Source organism: Periplaneta americana, chromosome 17, assembly GCF_040183065.1.
Source record: "Periplaneta americana isolate PAMFEO1 chromosome 17, P.americana_PAMFEO1_priV1, whole genome shotgun sequence".
In the NCBI taxonomy this organism is placed as follows: Eukaryota; Metazoa; Arthropoda; class Insecta; order Blattodea; family Blattidae; genus Periplaneta; species Periplaneta americana.
Window position 1 is genome coordinate 95,897,153 of NC_091133.1, and position 19,515 is coordinate 95,916,667.

General features: G+C 34.3%; 1 long non-coding RNA gene across 1 annotated transcript in view; it reads left to right on the plus strand.

The window, feature by feature from the left end:
- Positions 1-19,515, plus strand: part of LOC138692805 (uncharacterized) — an 839,199-nt gene that overhangs the window by 83,827 nt on the left and 735,857 nt on the right. The window lies entirely within an intron of this gene.

The window sequence follows — 19,515 nt, forward strand, 5'->3', positions numbered from 1 at the left end:
ATTCTTTTGTTGGGAGCCGTTAGTAAGTGTTTATGATATAAATAAAAATATAGGTTCATGTAAAAAAGTAAGTCTGTCCTTGTAGCAAACACAATACCAATGCAAGAATCTGATCCGTTGCCAAGCAAGTGAAGTCAGCATAGTGTGATTTAACGCATTACCGTTGCGTGGCTAACGAGAAAGACACATTCTTAGTTATAACATGTTCAACATTGAACAAGTTTATAATATATAAATGCACGTTTAATATAGCAATTCCTTTGTTTTTAGAACTTCAAACCTGTATTTATACTAGGCGATTGTCAATATGGCCATGACTGGACCATGATAATCACGTGACTCCAATTCGTGCCGAAGCCTGTCTTTCTCATTAGCCACGTTGCCATTGAAAGTGACGTCAGTTGTTGAAACTTCCGTTAACATTTTATCCATTTGACCCTCGAATATAAACCGAGTATTTACCAATTTGCAGTGTGAATAAATGCATGCCTACATACATAAACGTTTCATGTTAAAATTGTTAAAATTGAATCCAGTAATTCATGATTAGGATGTAGCATACCATACGCTTATTTTATCTCAGTGTAGATCTGTTTGTTTCTTTGCATGCTTTTTTGACCTTGTGTTAATTATAATTTAAGGTTCGTTTAGTCATAATAGTGATGTAATTTGTAGTATTTTTACGTTATTAATGTTAATTATTGTTTTGTAGAAATTAGCAATACGAGAATCTCTCTCATTTCGCTAGTAATGCCGGGACACAAAAGGGAAACATGAGTTCATTATTAAAAGGGTAATTAAACATTTTCCACAACGCGGTTATAATATTATTCCAGTTCACTGCACTGCCAGCTGAGTTTTACACAGTGAGCTCCATATATTCCTCGTAATATGTTATTAATTTAAATGTCACAATGCGTTTTCGTTGTTGTTGCTGCCGCTATAATTAATTTAAAATGGCCTCTGCACTTTTGATTTACACGAAACAAGAGTAGAAAGCAGTGATTCGTTTGTCTGCGTTTGTACATCAATAGCCTAATCCCTTCGAAACCATTCAGCGTGGTAGAAAGCATAGTTTTGGCTGAAAAAAATATCTACAAACAAATGTAAATATTAAAAAGTGGCGTATAGGCATTACTTAAATAGAAGAAATAATATCCATCGAACCTTCCTCCTGTGACTCTGAATAAAGCGATCATTCCATTCAGTTCAACTGTAAAAAACCTGGGAGTTCATTTTGAATCTAACCTTACCTGGGACACGCATATCAAATACACATGCAAGAAAGTATTTTCCACTCTTCACTCATTAAAAATATTGTACCATTATCCAGCTAAATTAAAGCAGACGCTTGTACAGACTCTTATTATGCCTCATTTCGATTATTGTGACGCTTTATTCAGTGATATCAGGGCGGATTTATCCCAGAAACTGCAACGTGTTCATAATGCGTGTGTTCGTTTCATTTGTAATATCCGCTAGTACGATCACATTGCGCCTTCTTTCGATAAATTATTGTGGCTCAGGTTAAATGAGAGGAGAAAGTTACATTCCCTTTCTCTCTTATACCGAATTTTGCACACCTCTACTCCCTCTTACTTATTTTGTATGTATTTATTTACACTGCAAGTGGGCATGCACCCGGTGGCAGTGGTATTATCTGTCCGATTCCACAGTCTTTCTCGGTATCATAACTTAAATACTCGATCACAATATCATAACACGCTAGAAATACCACTCCACATATAATCTCTTTATTCTTCATCTTTCACTGTTGCTACTTCTCGTCACTGGAATTCTCTGCTGCCTGAAGTCAAGGGCTGCCGGACTTTAATTTCCTTTAAATGTAAATTAGAAAAATATCTTATGATGAGTTGCCAGACCTAACGCGTTGCAAATATTTAATGTTTTTATTTTTTTGTTTCTTATCTTTATTATCTAAATCGTGTTTATTTATCACTTAACGCCAATATGTATCCCACTGTGTTGTTTTTTTATTATTAATCTATTTTTGTGTACATTTTATTCAATTGTCTGTTTCTGGTTTAATTATGTAAATCCTACTTAATTGTAATCTAATACTAATATGTATACTAATGTGTTTATTTTTATTTTTACTGTGTACATTTTTTTATTGAATTATCGGCTTCTCTTTTTATGTGATTCTTATTTGATTCTAACAACATTAATATGTATTTCACTATGTTTATTTTTATTTTATGAGGTAAATTTTATGTAACTACATCTTTTGATCTCATTATGTACCTAAATTGTAACAGTATGTAATTACTTAATTAAGATCCAGTTTTATGTTCAAGTGTGTAAGGAAGTTTTAATCCTGGTTGAGTGTAAGAGAAGGCCTTACGGCCTTAACTCTGCCAGGTTAAATAAAGCCATTATTATTATTATTATTATTATTATTATTATTATTATTACTTTATTTTAAAAGAGAACTTTCAATGAGTCTGTAACGTAATTTATTCTGCTGCATACGTCCATCTTACTGAAAATTGACGAAGTGGTAAATCATCCATCCGCAGACCATTTTTGGAGTTTGTGTTTGAAATCTTTTACAAGAGTCTAGGCTTTACGAATACTACACTAGATGGATCCCAAGATTCCACGAAAACGCACAAACAGAATCAGAACTTCGATAAGGTAACAATACAGCAGAGAATACAAGACCTGTCCTCTCACCTTATCGTGTGCTGTGGCTGTATAACCAATGGATACGGAGAGGGAGCATAGGTTTCAGTCTGACAAGCAGATATTCTCATGGGGGCAGATAAAAAATGTATTTTTTTCTTCCACTATGTTAATAATATACAATTTAAAAAAATAATGTAATATTGAAGGTAACCATTAAGAAAAGAAAATATTTCCTGAAGGAATAGGTAAAAGATCCTAGACTATGTTATTCTTGTAGGTTTTTAAAATATTCCTGTAAAATAATCGTGCAGATATCTAATTAATGTATATTTTATTATCAAATATCTGAGAGCAATAGTAACAAATATAAATGATACTCGGGAGGGAATTAAACACAGAATAAATATGGGAAATGCCTGTTATTATTCGGTTGAGAAACTTTTCTCATCCAGTCTGCTGTCGAAAAATCTGAAATTTAGAATATTACCGGTTGTTCTGTAGGGTTGTGAAACTTGGACTCTCGCTTTGAGAGAGGAACAGAGATTAAGGGTGTTTGAGAATAAGGTGCTTAGGAAAATATTTGGGAACACAACACAACACAGAACTGCACGCATTGTATTTTTCACCTGACATAATTAGGAACATTAAATCCAGACGTTTGAGATGGGCAGGGCATGTAGCACGTATGGGCGAATCCAGAAATGCATATAGAGTGTTAGTTGGGAGGCCGGAGGGAAAAAGACCTTTAGGGAGGCCGAGACGTAGATGGGAAGATAATATTAAAATGGATTTGAGGGAGGTGGGATATGATGATAGAGAATGGATTAATCTTGCTCAGGATAGGGACCAATGGCGGGCTTATGTGAGGGCGGCAATGAACCTCCGGGTTCCTTAAAAGCCAGTAAGTAAGTATATTTTATTATTTAAATGCTTTACTGTTGTAAAAAATTATGCAACTTTGATATTATTTTTGCATATAATTATTAGCTAGATATTTTAATACCCTGAATAATGTTTTATAAAGGGTAAGTATAATATTAAACATGAATTTCTTTTACATTTAGCTTTTATAGTAGCTGAAATATAGAAAAAAAAAATGAATTTCACTCAATTTTTTCAGGCTAATGGTGTACCTCCCTCCGTAACTTCATTTCCTATTCTGCTAACAGTGCTGTCAGGGTCATATTTACGCATGTGCCAACTTTCAGAAACTGGTGGGTGTAGGTCTTCAATGTTGTGTGTTTCGGCTTTTGTTACAACTATTTACGATAGTGGAATTGAAATTAATGGCAATATCGATCAGTGCCCACATAATAATAATAATAATAATAATAATAATAATAATAATAATAATAATAATAATAATAATAATGATATTGATGAATGTAGAAATGAAATAAGTAAAATTAGTGGTGATCCAGCGATCTAGCCAATAAACGAAGCAACGAAAGTTTAAAATTGCATTTAATTTTATGATTTTATTTAGGCCTACTGTGTATAATTTGCTCTTTTTAACTATTTTCATTTGAATATCTATTATTCAATTCTCGCTCTTCATTTCGATTAAATTTTCGTACATCGATGTTTGTCGAGAGGGCAACATTTTTTTTAATGGACCGGTGTGAAAAAAAGTGTTAAATACAAGCCTAAAGTATTCTTATTTTTTAACAATTGCTGCTGCAAGTAATGTTGCTTTAATTCATTTATTATATTCCGTAGATCTTACATGAGCAATGAAGCTTTAAGATGTGGAACAAGTCAAAATTTTACAATATTACAATTACAGTTTTTACAAATTTTTACAATAATTTACAATTTTTACAGTTTTACAATTTAGTAATTTTCTACAATGATGAGGTGAGGTCCGAGGATTCGCCAAAAGATTACCCGGCATTTGCCTTTTGGTTGGGGAAAACCTCGGAAAAACCCAACCAGGTAATCAAATCAAACAGGGAAATGAAGTGATGCCGAGGACTCGCCATAGACAATCCGGCTTCAGTCCCACGGCTGGGGAAAACCTCGGAAGAAACCATTCAATGAGACCTAAGGGGATCCAACCCAAGCCCGAACGCAGCTCCGGATCAGCAGCCCAGCGAGTCTGCCGACTGAGCTACATCGATGGCTCTACTAAAAATATGCAATACATAGCCAATCAGATTATTAAATTTACAAACGCAAACGATCATTCATCAGTTGACCTATATGTATAATACTAAACAAGTTAAGTAAATTTAAGGCATAAACAATTCAATCAGTTGTGATATACAGAAATTGATAATACATATCATGCAAACTACTTCAAATTACAAACAAACAATTTATCAATAGAGCTATACAGATTACTATTCAATTTAAAGCATATACAATTCATCGGCCAAAACTATACAAACATATACAATACAAAGTAAGCAGATTAATTCAATTTACAAGCATGCTTAATTGTAGGTAGGCCTGTTTTTTATTTCTTAAGTTATTTAATGACGTATCAACTACTAGGTTATTTAGCGTCGATGCAATTGGTGATAGCGGGATGGTATTTGGCGAGATAAGGCCGAGAATTCGCCATACATTACCTAACATTCGCCTTATGGTTGGGGAAAACCTATGAAAACCTAACCAAGTAATCAGCCAAACCGGGAATCGAACCCATGCCCGAGACCAACTCCGAATCGGCAGGCAACTGCATTAGGGTACGTACACGTTGGAGTAACGATAAACGATAAAATAAACGATCTAGCGACGGTTTGTTATTATCGAAGAATCAAGTGTTCATATCGGAGCAACGAGGACGGGGGAAGCTATCATTTTGATTTATCAGTAGAATATATTCTATACATCCACTTAATGAAAGAAAATATATAGGAAATATCAGCTGCTAATTTCAAGGTTAATATAGGCCTAACTTAAATACGTACAAAATTGAGCCCGTTTCTCATCCCAAAGCTAGTATAAATTCATTGTGTTGTGATTGGTTCTTGTGATCACATAACATATGACCAATAAATACACAACTGATCAATGTGCCAATATCTACAGTAATTAATTTAATATGCCGAAATAATAATAAATCGATTAATATTCGGTTACATTGATAACCACCGGTAATTATACAGATTAATATTATCTTATTCAGAGATCATATGAACGACAAGAGCGAAGAAAATGGAACTTTTCTTTTTCGTCGCTTTTATCGTGTATCTTCGCTTTTATCGTTACTCCAATATGCACACCTCAATGACAATGCATGCTTCAATTCTCTCTGATATAGCATCGCTGCTTCTTTTATCGTTTATCGTCGCTCCAACGTGTACGTACCCTTAGTCGACTGAGCTATGCCAGTAGCTGGTAGGCTTGTAAGCATGAGTCTATTCCACGTCACAAAATTGTGCAACATTGTACAGTATTTTATACGTCTAGCTTGATTACACAGTTTCCCTTTACTTGACATTATGCACACACAATAAATTCTATACTGGCAGCGGGCGCTACTGTATACGATGAGTAAACGCAGTTTAGTTCCGTCATTACAGCGACGGCAATTCATTTGGTTTGCTTACATAATAACATAAAAGAGAGTGATAGTATGTAGGTACTGAATAGTACGTAATACCGGCAGCAATAGATGCAATCTATTCAACGTGTTCCTACAAAATTGTCGATCGATTCTATTCTGGAGGGGTTCTTTCTGCTTTCCGTTTCATTCACTTCCTTAATTGCACCATAAAATATTCAGTCTCTATTAAAATGTGACGAAGTTTACAGAGAAATTTAATTTCTTTCTTTTCTTCTTCTTCTCCTCCAAATGAGTACTGAGACCAATGACCCATTCTGCTCTTAAGAGAGACTTTTCTTCCATCTTGCTTTGGATCTGCCAGTATTTCTGGTTACTTCATGTATGCCTATGTATTTATTCACACTGTAAATGGGTATATACCCGGTGACATTGGTAACTAATTACACTCAATAATGACAATTAATAATAAACACAACTAATAAAAACCAATAATTAATAATAATAATAATAATAATAATAATAATAATAATAATAATAATAATAATAATAATAATATATTTGTATTATTGGGTTATTTTACGACGCTGTATCAACATCTAGGTTATTTAGCGTCTGAATGATATGAAGGTGATAATGCCGGTGAAATGAGTCCGGGGTACAGAACCGAAAGTTACCCAGCATTTGCTCGTATTGGGTTGAGGGAAAACCCCGGAAAAAACCTCAACCAGGTAACTTGCCCCGACCGGGATTCGAACCCGGGCCACCTGGTTTCGCAGCCAGACGCGCTGACCGTTACTCCACAGGTGTAATAATAATAGTAATAATAATAAAATAATAATAATAATAATAATGAGCATCCTAAATTAAATGAAGCATGGTCACTTAAAATAACATTTAAAGTAAATCTAATTTGTATCTTAACCCTAAGTTCGAACTAAGACCCACGAGTGTGTCAGGTTCATACCTGCACAGGTACCTTTCGGCACTACACTTATTTCGCTGTCAACTTACTCACTGCACTGATTCTACCTGATTTCACTAACACTTCTAAACATTTCACTGTTCAAATACATTGCACAGCCACTTCACTGACACCAACACACTTCACTTACACAATAGACTTCACTGACACTACACACTTCACTGACACAACACACTTCCTCACTCATAGAACACTTCAAATAACAAGATATCAATTACACCCTTTAAGTAGTGTATATAATATACTACCGTCTATTAGTAAAGTCCTTAAGACTATTTTTAAATACATTTTTAGTTATTGGTAAAGACTTTAGTAAGTCTGCAGGTAAAGCATTCCAGTCCCTGATAGTACGATTGACAAAAGAAAACTTTCCAGTGTCCGTCCTCTGTATTCTTTCCCTCAATTTATGAGTGGTCGTTCCTTGAAGAGTAATTTGACGGCTGCAACCTATTTTTTATTTCTCTCCAGGCAGGCTCACCTCTGTATGTTTTGAACATCATGTCGATAATCTTGTAAAGAATTCAATAGTCTGGTCTGTGCCATTTCGTTAGTGTGTCCTAAACAATCTTTCTTCTGTGCTTTAATAATTTCATTTGTTATATACAGGGTGAATACTAAATCCCGCCTTCGAAGACCAGGGCATAATATACTGCACATCAAAACATGCATAAATAAGTTAGGAACCAGTACTCTATCTGCAATTTTTCCCGATCAAAAAAGTCTCATAAACATGTGTCCTAATCTCAATATTTTCAGAGTTACACTAATTTGAATTCGTTGGTAAAATACCTTTTTTTATTTTTAAGGGTAAAATAATATTACAAATAGAGATTGAACTATTCAGAAGTATCATTTCTTTATTTGGTTATAATAATAATAGTAAACTGCCCCCCATTGAGGGTAGCCCATACGGCAGTAGCGTCAGAGTTGTAAGTTCCAAAACCGGTTGTGGAGCTAGAGAGTGCAGTCGGAGCTTGAACTTGCTTATGTCTATGGAAACACCGGAGCACGCAACGAGTCATATTGGAGCGTTCCGCTCCGTTTAGTCTCTGCCTGACAACGCTGCCTTACGGACACAGTATATCCAAAAAAAATTATTATACATATGTAAACATAGATATTAAATTTTAAAGAAGTGAAACCAAGAAAAGGACGTGAAAAATTACAATTGCTATTAATGTGGCACCATGTGATTAATTAGGATTTGGCAGGATTTTTTAACACAATTATCACAATATCATCCCTCAGAGATGTTGGCAGAGCAAACTACTGTCGAAATTCTTCGAAAAAAGCTGGTATAGTCCTTCGAGCACCTATGAGCAAGCCGAATACCTCAACGTGAATTAAGGCATACTTCAGCTTGAAATAGTTGACTGTAGGCTCATAGATCGACTTCTTCTGAAGGTGGACCTCGGCTGACTGATGACATTCTATTTCAAAACGTGTCGTGGGGTCCACAATGAATCCCTGTTTAGTGTCAGCATTGTACGCTAAAATATCTACTCGTCTCGTTGATCCATTTTCAGCTAGACAGGAGATTTCTTCTTCTACTATCCAGCCCTTATTTTTTAATGCGGCAGCAATTTTGGATCTTACAAGATTATGTCTAAGAGTTCCTCAAGAGCAATCCCTGTTCACAGAATCCCAAGACGTGTGCTAAAAATATGTTAATTGCTTTGTACAGCTTTTGTTTTTCAATTTTCAACTAAAAATTGCATTATTCTTACGCACTTATCACAACAATGGTTACAAATCATACGACTTTAGGAACTTGATTCTTTACAGTTTAATTATGCATCTTAATGTACGGTCTTGAAGAGTTTACAAGAGTGGCGTGATTTGTAACAATTGTTGTGATAAATCGTAAGAAAAATGTAATTTTGTAGTTAATAAAAAAAAGTCTGTACGAAGCAACTATGGAATTCACAATACATTTTTAGCTTCAAGTACTAGCTAATTAAAGAAATGATACTCCTGAATAGTTAAATTTTTATCTTTAATATTTTTTTACCCTTAAGACTAAAGAATAATGGTATTTTACAAGTAACTTCAAATTAGTGTAGTCTGAAAATATTGAGATTAGGACAAATGTTTATATGACTTTTTGCTCAGAATGTCTTCGGAAATAAGCTCCGTAACGGACGGTAACTCCTCGTGAATCACTCTGTATAATGATATTACTTACAAAAAGTCAATTTCGATATTTTCACTGATACAGCTGTTCTCAGTTTTCCTCACAATGAAGTGGTATTTTTTTGCGGTATGCTGTCCTAGAATATCGTCACACTTCAAGGCTTGGACTTTTTTTTCACACAACTCTCTTTGGATAAATATAGTCTTACAGTAGTTCAATCAGCGAAGTGACGACTCAGAACAAAAGAAACGAGGTTTGATCTTCTTCAGATCTTGAGAGATTTCAAGTCCACAAAGAGGCGTTGGCAAAGTTTTCTCGAAGCATCCCCCTGATTCCATTGTTCTGTTGTTATAACAGCGGCTCAACAACTTTGAGTATCCTTCCTATTTCAGAGGGCTGTCTTCCGCATTTGATGCATTAATAGTCGCTGTGTGGCTTGGAAAGTGCTTTTCTTGTGTACTTCTGCGAGCCAATATCAATGTAGCTATTTCCTTTAAGAAGTTTGCGTGAGACTGTGTCTTAGGTGTCACATGCATGTTACATTGGTAGCTATACTCTGTCTGAAAATTTCTTCATCACAGCCGCCAAATTACTCTTCAAGGAACAACCACTCACATAAATTGAGGGAAAGAAGACAGAGGAAAGTTTTCTTTTCTCAATCGTACTATCAGGGGATGAAAGAGTAAAGGAACGGAGAAAAAATCTCTCCGGCGCCAGGATTTGAACCCGGGTTTTCAGCTCTACGTGCTGATACTTTATCCATTAAGCCATACCGGATACCCACCCCGGCGTCGGACAGAATCCTCTCAGATTAAGTTCCAACTCTTGGGTTCCCTCTAGTGGCCGCCCTCTGCACTACGTCATTCTCCCGGCGCCGGAGAGAATTTTTCTCCGTTCCATTACTCTTTCATCGTATGATGACGCAGAATATCTGCATGGAAATATCATATGTACTTCGGTACATTAAATAATATATTATGTGATATGCGTAAATCACTTCGTGATTTAAGACGGCGCTTATTCCGTCGGATCCCGGCCAACTAGTCACTCATAACAAGTGCACCTCAGCACATGTGTGGACTTTAGTCGTACGTTCATAGACATCTATGACGTAGTGCAGAGTGCGGCCACTAGAGGGAACCCAAGAGTTGAAACTTAATCTGAGACGATTCTGTCCGACGCCGGGGTGAGTATCCGGTGTGGCTTAGTGGATAAAGCATCAGCACGTAGAACTGAAAACCCGGGTTCAAATCCCGGCGCCGGAGAGCATTTTTCTCCGTTCCATTACTCTTTCATCGTATGATGACGCAGAATATCGAATGGAAATATCATATGTACTTCGGTACACTAAATAATATGTACTATCAGGGACTGGAATGCTTTACCTGCAGACTTACTGAAGGATTTACCTCGTATTATACACACTATTTAAAGGGTGTTATTGATGTTTTGTTATTTGAAGTGTTGTATCAGTAAAGACGTCTGTTATGTCAGTGAAGTGTGTTTGTGTCAGTGAAGTTTTATAGTTTATAATGATAGTGCAAAGTAATTAAACAGTAAAATATTTTTGAAGAGTTAATGAAATCAGTGAAATGTGTTGTAGTTCCAGTACAATGAGTGAGTTGTCAGCGAAATGAGTGTAGTTCTGAAAGGTACTTGTGCATGTATGAACATATCATACTCGTGGGTTTTAGTTCGAACTTAGGGTTAAGATACAAATTAGATTAACTTTAAATGTTATTTCAAGTGATCGTGCATTATTTAATTTAGGATGCTCCTTGTTAATATTATGATTATGAGAGAGAGAAATAAATGGTATGGCCTTATTTAAGGATGACCACGAGGATGCGGAAATTAATATCAAATAAATAAATTATTATTTATTATTATTAATGTATTAATTTATTATTAATTGCCATTATTGAGTGTAATTAGTTACCACTGCCACCGGATATTTACCCATTTGCAATGAGAATACATACATAGACTACATATATACATACATAAGACTTTTTTTTATGTTTTTTACTTGGTTATTTAGCGATGCTGTATCAACTACAAAGTTATTTAGCGTCGATGAAAATTGGTGATAGTGAGATATTTGACGAGGTGAGGACGGGGATTCGTCATAGATTACCTGACATTTGCCTTGCGGTTAGAGAAAACCTCGGGAAAAACTCAACCAGGTAATCAGCCTAAGCGAGAATCTAACCCGCTCCCCGCAATCCCGGATCAGCAGACAAGTGCCTTAGCTGAGTGAACTACGCCGGTGTACAATGAAAGGTTGGTAGAGGAAAACGTTATTTCTGGAATGGATTTTCTTTACTGTGTTCTACCGCAGCAAATTACTTTGTTGTATCTCGTCATCTTAGCCAATTTCATCTTATTTATGAGTGAGGTTCATGATTTGCACTTAGTACTGTACTGTACACTTGAGCAATGAGACTGCAGGCATACGAAACGAGCTATTTGCTTCATCTTTCGTCTCTAAATTCACATTTCTAAATGTAAATACGTTCCAGTAAAAAGTTTAATTATATTTATTACTTCTTTAGAATTCATTTATTCCTTGTTTTCTTTCTAAGAGCAGGTCTTTCATTGCAATTCCAGAATTTTCAATCTTCCCTATTTTCCGCCTTCCTCTTAGTCTCCTCATACGAACCATATATATTTTAATGTTGTCTGTCTGATATCTTGTACTGTTCCAAACTTTTCTCCCGTTCACCATTCCTTCCAGTGCACCCTTCAGCATTCAGTTTCTTCTTAGCCAATAAGCTCATCAACATATTTTTCTCTTCTCGATCAGTCTCAGCAATATTCTTTGTTCACCGTCTTTCTAGCACAGCTTAAGCAACTGTATTAATAACTGGCGTAAGGCAAATTATAAGTCCTCAAACTCAGTACTGTGACAAGGCTTTGTGATAATTGATAATACTACAAATTTATTTCAAGATTTTTACGCATTTACAATTTTTCAAAATCCTCGACGTCAAAGAAGTTGTCTTTGTCAAGACAGATTGGTCACTATCCTTGTCATAATCACATTTATTACGCATGAGTGAACCAAATAGATTTTAACACCAATATTCATGTCAATTTTGAATGTCGATTTTATTTTAGGAGGAGCCTATATGGTATGTCGAAAATAGGGAATGCATAATTGCAATTATTACTGAATGAGATGATTTTGGAAAAAATGCACAGACATGTCAAACCTTGTATTTAGAAAGGAATATTTGTATCGAAACAAAATAATTTTGTGACTGTTGTGCTAGTTATGACGTCTTCGAGAACATTTTTGAAGACACCCTATATTAATTTGGAAAATTTTGTCTTCGTTAATGTTTTTTAGGTAGGCCTATTGCTAGAAGTATTGATTTGTGTTTTTTTTTCTTTTTCTTTTTTTAAATCTAGATTAAAATTGCAAGTTTCTTGTTTATGTTAGTTAATTACTTAGGATACAATTAATTATGTACTTAATCACTCATTTAAAGTTTGTGTGACTGCAACCTGTGTATATTTTTGTGTGGCTTCACTTTCTTTATAGTGTTTTTTTATCTCTCTCTTTATTTCTTGTGTAGCTTTACTTTGTAAGTGTATTTTTTTCCTGTTTATTTCTGTTATTGTATTTGTATTCCTGGTGTTGTGGAAGAGAAGGCCTGATGGCCTTAACTACACCAGAATAAATAAATAAATAAATATAGTTTTTTTTAATATCGGCTAAAATAACATCTTTTTATGCAATACTTAATTTATTGTTTTATACAAAAGCACTATGCTTATGGTGACTATGGTAACAATTTCATTGCTGGTATAATTTTGATAGTCATGAAAGCAGTTTTATTGGTGAAATCAACATAAAACAAGATTTTCTTAACAGAAAATGAGAGAATTGAGATCTTGCTGGTAATAGGATTTGGTGACATAAGACGTACGGAACAAGAAACAGGGGCGTACGCAAGGGGGTTTACCGGGTTTGAACAAAAAAAATTACACGTATTTAGATTTGAGCATTTTAAATCCACAATCATCTTCTCTAATATATCACTGCCAGAGTAACAAAATCTACATCGACATAAGGCATAGTCCTCTTACCCTTCCTTCAATATAATCCCTGTGCTTTGTGCTGCGGCACGTTCGAATTATAACAAAGACATCTTCATTATAGAGATACCTACCGCCTAGTGTCGACCTTGTATTAAAATGAAGCCGAAACAATATTAAATTTAACTTGTTTATTAAAAATTGGATGGCTGTGAAAAAAATTACGTTTCAAAGATTTTATAAGGACATTAATAAACATACCGTAACATAATAATAATAATAATAATAATAATAATAATAATAATAATAATATTTTTTTAATTTTTATTTTAAATCCACCACCAACAGAAGCAGGCTTCCAATTACAGGTGGCTTACATAGATATATACACAAAATACATAACAAGAGAAAAAAACAACAAAACAAACAACACAAACGAAACAAAGAAAATGCATAATAATAATAATAATAATAATAATAATAATAATAATAATAATAATAATAATAATAATAATGATGATTTATTTAACCTGGCAGAGTTAAGGCCATACGGCCTTCTCTAACACTCAACCAGGAGTAAAAACTGCGTTACAAAAACACTAAAAATTTACAAAGTACACTACAATTTTACACACAAAACTGAACAAGATAATAATAATAAAATGTAAACAACAAGTAAGAAAAAATCAGACATAATATATAACATAGAGAAAGAAAGAAAAAAGCATAATAAAATGTAAACAGCAGGTCAAAAATAAATAAGGCATACAAAGTATAAAAAAATAAGACAATTATTGATAATAATAATAATAATAATAATAATAATAATAATAATAGTAATAATAATGATAATAACAATAATAATAATAATAATAATAATAACAGGCCTAATAGTAATAATAATACTAATAGTAGTAATAAAATAGTGCAGTACAAAGCATAGAATGAATACAATATTTTTAAGTACACACAGTAAGGAAAATTATGATTATATATAGCTCAACTTATCACATTAGAGATATACCTTTATCGGAAAATATGAAAACAAAAATATAAAATAAGTTAAATATCACTAGAACATAAAAAAATGTGAATACGTGGAAACATGCAATACAACACTTGTCATAATAGTAAGTTAGTTTGGCAACTCGTCATAAGATAATTTTCTAACTTGGATTTGAAAGATTTCAATGTTCGGCAGCCCTTGACTTCAGGCGGCAGTGAGTTCCAGTGACGAGAGGTAGCAACAGTGAAAGATGAGGAATACAGAGATGATTTGTGAAGTGGAATTTCTAGCGTGTTATCGCGTTGTGATCGAGTATTAATATTATGATAGCGAGAGAGAGTATGAAAACGAGCGAATAAATAATAGGGGGATGAAGTGTGCATAATTCGATATAGGAGGGAAAGTGAGTGCAGATTTCTCCTCTCATGTAACCTAAGCCATGATAACTTCTCGAAAGAAGGTGAGATATGATCATAGTATCGAACATTACAAATGGAGCGGACGCACGCGTTATGAACACGCTGTAGTTTCTGAGCGGAATCAATCCTGAGATCACTGAACATAACGTCGCAATAATCGAAGTGAGGTAGAATGAGTGTCTGTACCAGCGTCTGTTTTAATTTAGATGGAAAATGATACAATCTTTTTAGTGAATGGAGAATAGAGAATGCCTTCTTACATGTATATTTAATATGCGTATCCCAACTGAGATTAGATTCGAAATGCACTCCGAGATTTTTTACGGTAGAGCTAAATGGGATGATTGTTTTATTCAGTTTCACAGGTGGAATATTCAGGTCGTTGACTTCAGGAATTAATCTACGGTTCGCGAACAGAATAGCCTGTGATTTACATGCGTTTAGGTTAAGCCCAAATTGTTGAGACCAGGAAGAGATGGAATCAAGATCTTCATTGAGACTATTAATGCTATCATTTAGTGCATCAGGACGGGCTGAAATATACAATTGAACGTCGTCTGCATATATTTGATATCTGCAGTGCTTAAATGATTTAGAAATTCCATTTATATAAATAGAGAAGAGCAAGGGGCCTAATACTGATCCCTAAGGAACTCCTGTATTTACAGTACGCCAGGATGAGAAGCGATTATTAGATATTACACGCTGCTGGCGGCCAGTAAGGTGCTAGATGCTAGAATATAATATTATAGTTAATATAGTGCTAAATGTCAATATAATGATGCAAAATTATTTAAAAACTAGACTGAAAACATTATAATACACTTCTTCATAATTTAAATATCTAAGGAAATACAATTCTTTTTAATATTGTATGAAATTGTTCAATTGTTAAACTGAAATCCAATTGAGAATCACAGTTTAAAGACAGAGAGTTGTAAGTATTACACATAACAAACAATGCAGAGTTCTTGAAGAAAACAGTTCTAGGAATAGGAATAAGAAAAGGTTGGCTATGATGTAATTCTGTTCTTTTTACATTGAACTGAAGGAATTTAAGAAAGTCACAGTTATTCAATATACCGTTAACAGTCTTATAGAGTAAAATTTGGCTATTTATTAATCGTCGAGATTTTAAAGTTTTATAATTAAATTAAAAAAGTAACTGATTATATGAAATTTGCTTGTCATAAGACGACACGTGATGTTTTTTAAAATATAAATAACGTAAATATCTTTTTTGTATCCTTTCTATTTGCATCTGATGGGACTGGAACTGAGGTGACCATATTACAGACGCATACTCTAGCTTACTTCTAACTAGAGTTTTATATAGAGTATCAATAGTATTTATATTTTTAAATTCAATAATAATAATAATAATAATAATAATAATAATAATAATAATAATAATAATAATAATAATAATAATAATTCGATTTGCTGATGATATGGCGTTGTTAGCAGAAGAGGAAGCTGATAAGAGACTATACTATGATGCATCCGTAGCTACTGGCGAGTACTCTCTCTCCATTTTCCTGCTGCACAACGGGGCATATTACGATGCACTGCTTACCCGTTACCCATTTCAGCGAGTGCTGACGACCACTGCTGTAGAGTGTACTCCTATTCTTAATAATGGAAAACAGAACATGTACTAGCATAGCTATCTCAAAGCTGTTCTTTAGAAACATTTTAGGTAATACCTTGATCTTCACAGAATATCTTCAGTTTGAAGTATATTACGTAGCTTGAACTGAAGCAAATAATCAATAATCTGTTATTGACTTAGATTGCATACGCTGCTATACATTTCCATTTTCGAAGAATTGCGTACTGATGAAGTCCAAATTGGCAAACATACTTCACCCTTTCGCTTCCATCTCTGAAAAGAACTTAACTTCAGCTAACAATTTTGTCCTTTTACAATGCGCTTTCGACTTTAATCACAAAACTTCCCAACACTAGTTGCTAATCTTGTTTTGCTACTGGTCTGGAAAGTTCAGGAAAGTCTCATAAAATTACCTATCTTCTACTTGGGGTAGGCGACTTCACATCCGCAGGAAAAAGGGAAAGAAGTTGGTAAACTACAAAGGAATAACAATATACTATACAGTATAAGGTATTGTGGGAAACTTTGTGGCCAAAGTCCAAAGACTGTATCACTTATAATTGCTGGTATTACATTTTAGTAATCGAGTGTTTTTTTATTATACTACAAAGCATCAAATAAATTGTCGCAAGAATCATACTCTCGCAAATATGTATAACTAGTGGATTGTGCAGCAAATGCTGCAGGCTAAGTTCATTAGAAGTTTAAATAATGATTTTTCAGATTTATTTTCCAGGCAGAATACCAGATATTTTCCTTAATAATGAAACATACTCCACGAAAGATGTAACATTCAATGAAGTATAACCTTGTCAAAAAATTTCTCTTTTTAAAAAACTTCCCTCTGAATGGATTTTATGTCAAATGTTTTTTCTTGGACATATCAATCTTAATTTCTTTGAGTTTCAATGCAAAACGCAAGTAACAATGTCAAGGCGATCAACGGTTTTTTTCATGTGGGAGTAAAGTTCAAGTTTCAAGTCATTGCGGATTGTTGGCAAGAATATGGCATTTTGGAATGTATTAGATACCAGTAAATGCTGGACATAATTTTGACCACGTTAAAACGCGTCAAACTTCCGACCTTTACGCAATAATTTTCGACACAAAACGCATCAAATGCTATTATTGTTTTGTCTTTTACACAATCACTTGTAAAATTTAACTTATGTATTCACCTGAAGAGAGGGGAAGAGAAGGCCTGATGGCCTTATGTCTACCAGGTTAAATAAAGTAAATAAATAAATAAGTAAATAAATAAATAAATAAATAAATAAATAAATAAATAAATAAATAAATAAATAAATAAATAAATAAATAAATAAATAAATAAATCTCCATTTGCGCGAAAAGTGGCTTAACCCCCTTTGCGCGAAGAACATCGAATTATTCGTAACTGTATAGCCGTCATGTCCTTCTAAATACAAGGAATCAATTGCAAGCGGTAGCAGTGAAACGAAATCGATAATTTGAAATGGCAGTTTTGCTGTGATTGAATGAAACTCAACGCCAGTCAGCGGATTATTATATGATACTACACGCATTGGTGAATACGTCTGTGAGTGAAATTGTCCGCATCGTTTCATTTGGGTGTAATTTAATATGGAGAAAATTACAATACAGTACAGTTGTCTTAATGCAGACGTGGTCAATACTATAAGCTGGGGAGATTCAAAGAAATGCATCCCGCAATACACAGGTAACGCGTTTAGAGTAGAGGGCGATTTCAAGAAAGAACTGAAGCAGCGGCGGATTGCCTAGCGTTTTGCTGAGGAGAGTTTATGTATGTAGTTACTAATATGGATATAAATACAATAAAGAAAGAAGCAATCTAAATACAAGCAGCTAACCCGCCACTGATAGATGCCTGTGTACTGGAGTTGTAGGGGAGTTGGACGGAAGGGAGAGGGTGAAGCAGAGACAGTTTACAGCGCTGCCCCTGCGACGTCACTGTTACTACTGTCATCCTCTGAGGAGTTTAGTGCTGAGAGGAATGCGGTTCCGACTAGCCTAGCGCGGTACTGGAGTGGGAGGGAACAGTGACAGCAGCAGTCTGGAAGGAAGTACAGTCATACTGAAAACATTCGCCCAATTTAAGAGAGCAGTATGCCTATTAGTTTTCTAACGTATTTTTGGCGAGTTAGAGATAGAACCATTCGTACTTACGTGTTCAGAGAAGGAAAGTATTGTAGAAAATTTTATTTATTTATTTATTTATTTATTTATTTATTTATTTATTTATTTATTTATTTATTTATTCTGGTGAAGTTAAGACCATCACACCACCAGAAATACAAATAAAAAAAATAAATAAAAAGAAAAATCATAATACAACTACAATAATATAAATGAAAAGAAGAATTATACTATACAATTTAGTGATTAGTAGAATTGAATTAAATTTGTAAAGTAATCAATTTAAGTATACTGTACTGCTGAACTCACTTGAGAAGTAAAACTACTTGATTTGCATTTTAAGAAATCACCAACAAATGATTTTCGCATGACATTATAGGAACCTGTTTTTCACGATACCAATCACACATATTCTAAAATTCCAATAGAATAAAACCAAAAAACTTTTCCACAGCACGTTTCCTTAAAAATGACTTGTAACGGTGAAATATTTAATATGAGTAATTCATATAATATTAACATAGCTAACATCAGGGAGATGTTTGAGTAAAAATTGCAACAATATATTTAATATATTAATAACAAAACCATATAGGCCTAGGTAAACAATATGTATATAAAATATCCACACACTACTACAAACTGAAGAGTGCATATTTTTGGACGATTAAGGTCTATTCACACATCTCCGGGACGTGACGATGCTCTCCGTGACGTGGCTGCATCTTCCGAGAAAATAAAATATCGTTGCCTTGCAGACAAAGCGGTGCGTTCCTACATACTTCACACTCCGCTCGGCTCGGCTTGTCTGTAGCAACAAAAGAATCTACCTGCAATCCGCTCGTACCGATGGCAAGAATACCTCAGGTCCCAGCGCTAAACTCGTCGGAGGAAGTGATCACGATGACATTTTTGCCGATCCCTGTTCCAGGGGTTGTAGTTAAATCTCCACTTTTCTAAATAGTCTACGTGCAAGAAAACAATTGTAAGCGGTAGCAGTAAAATGGAATCGATAATTT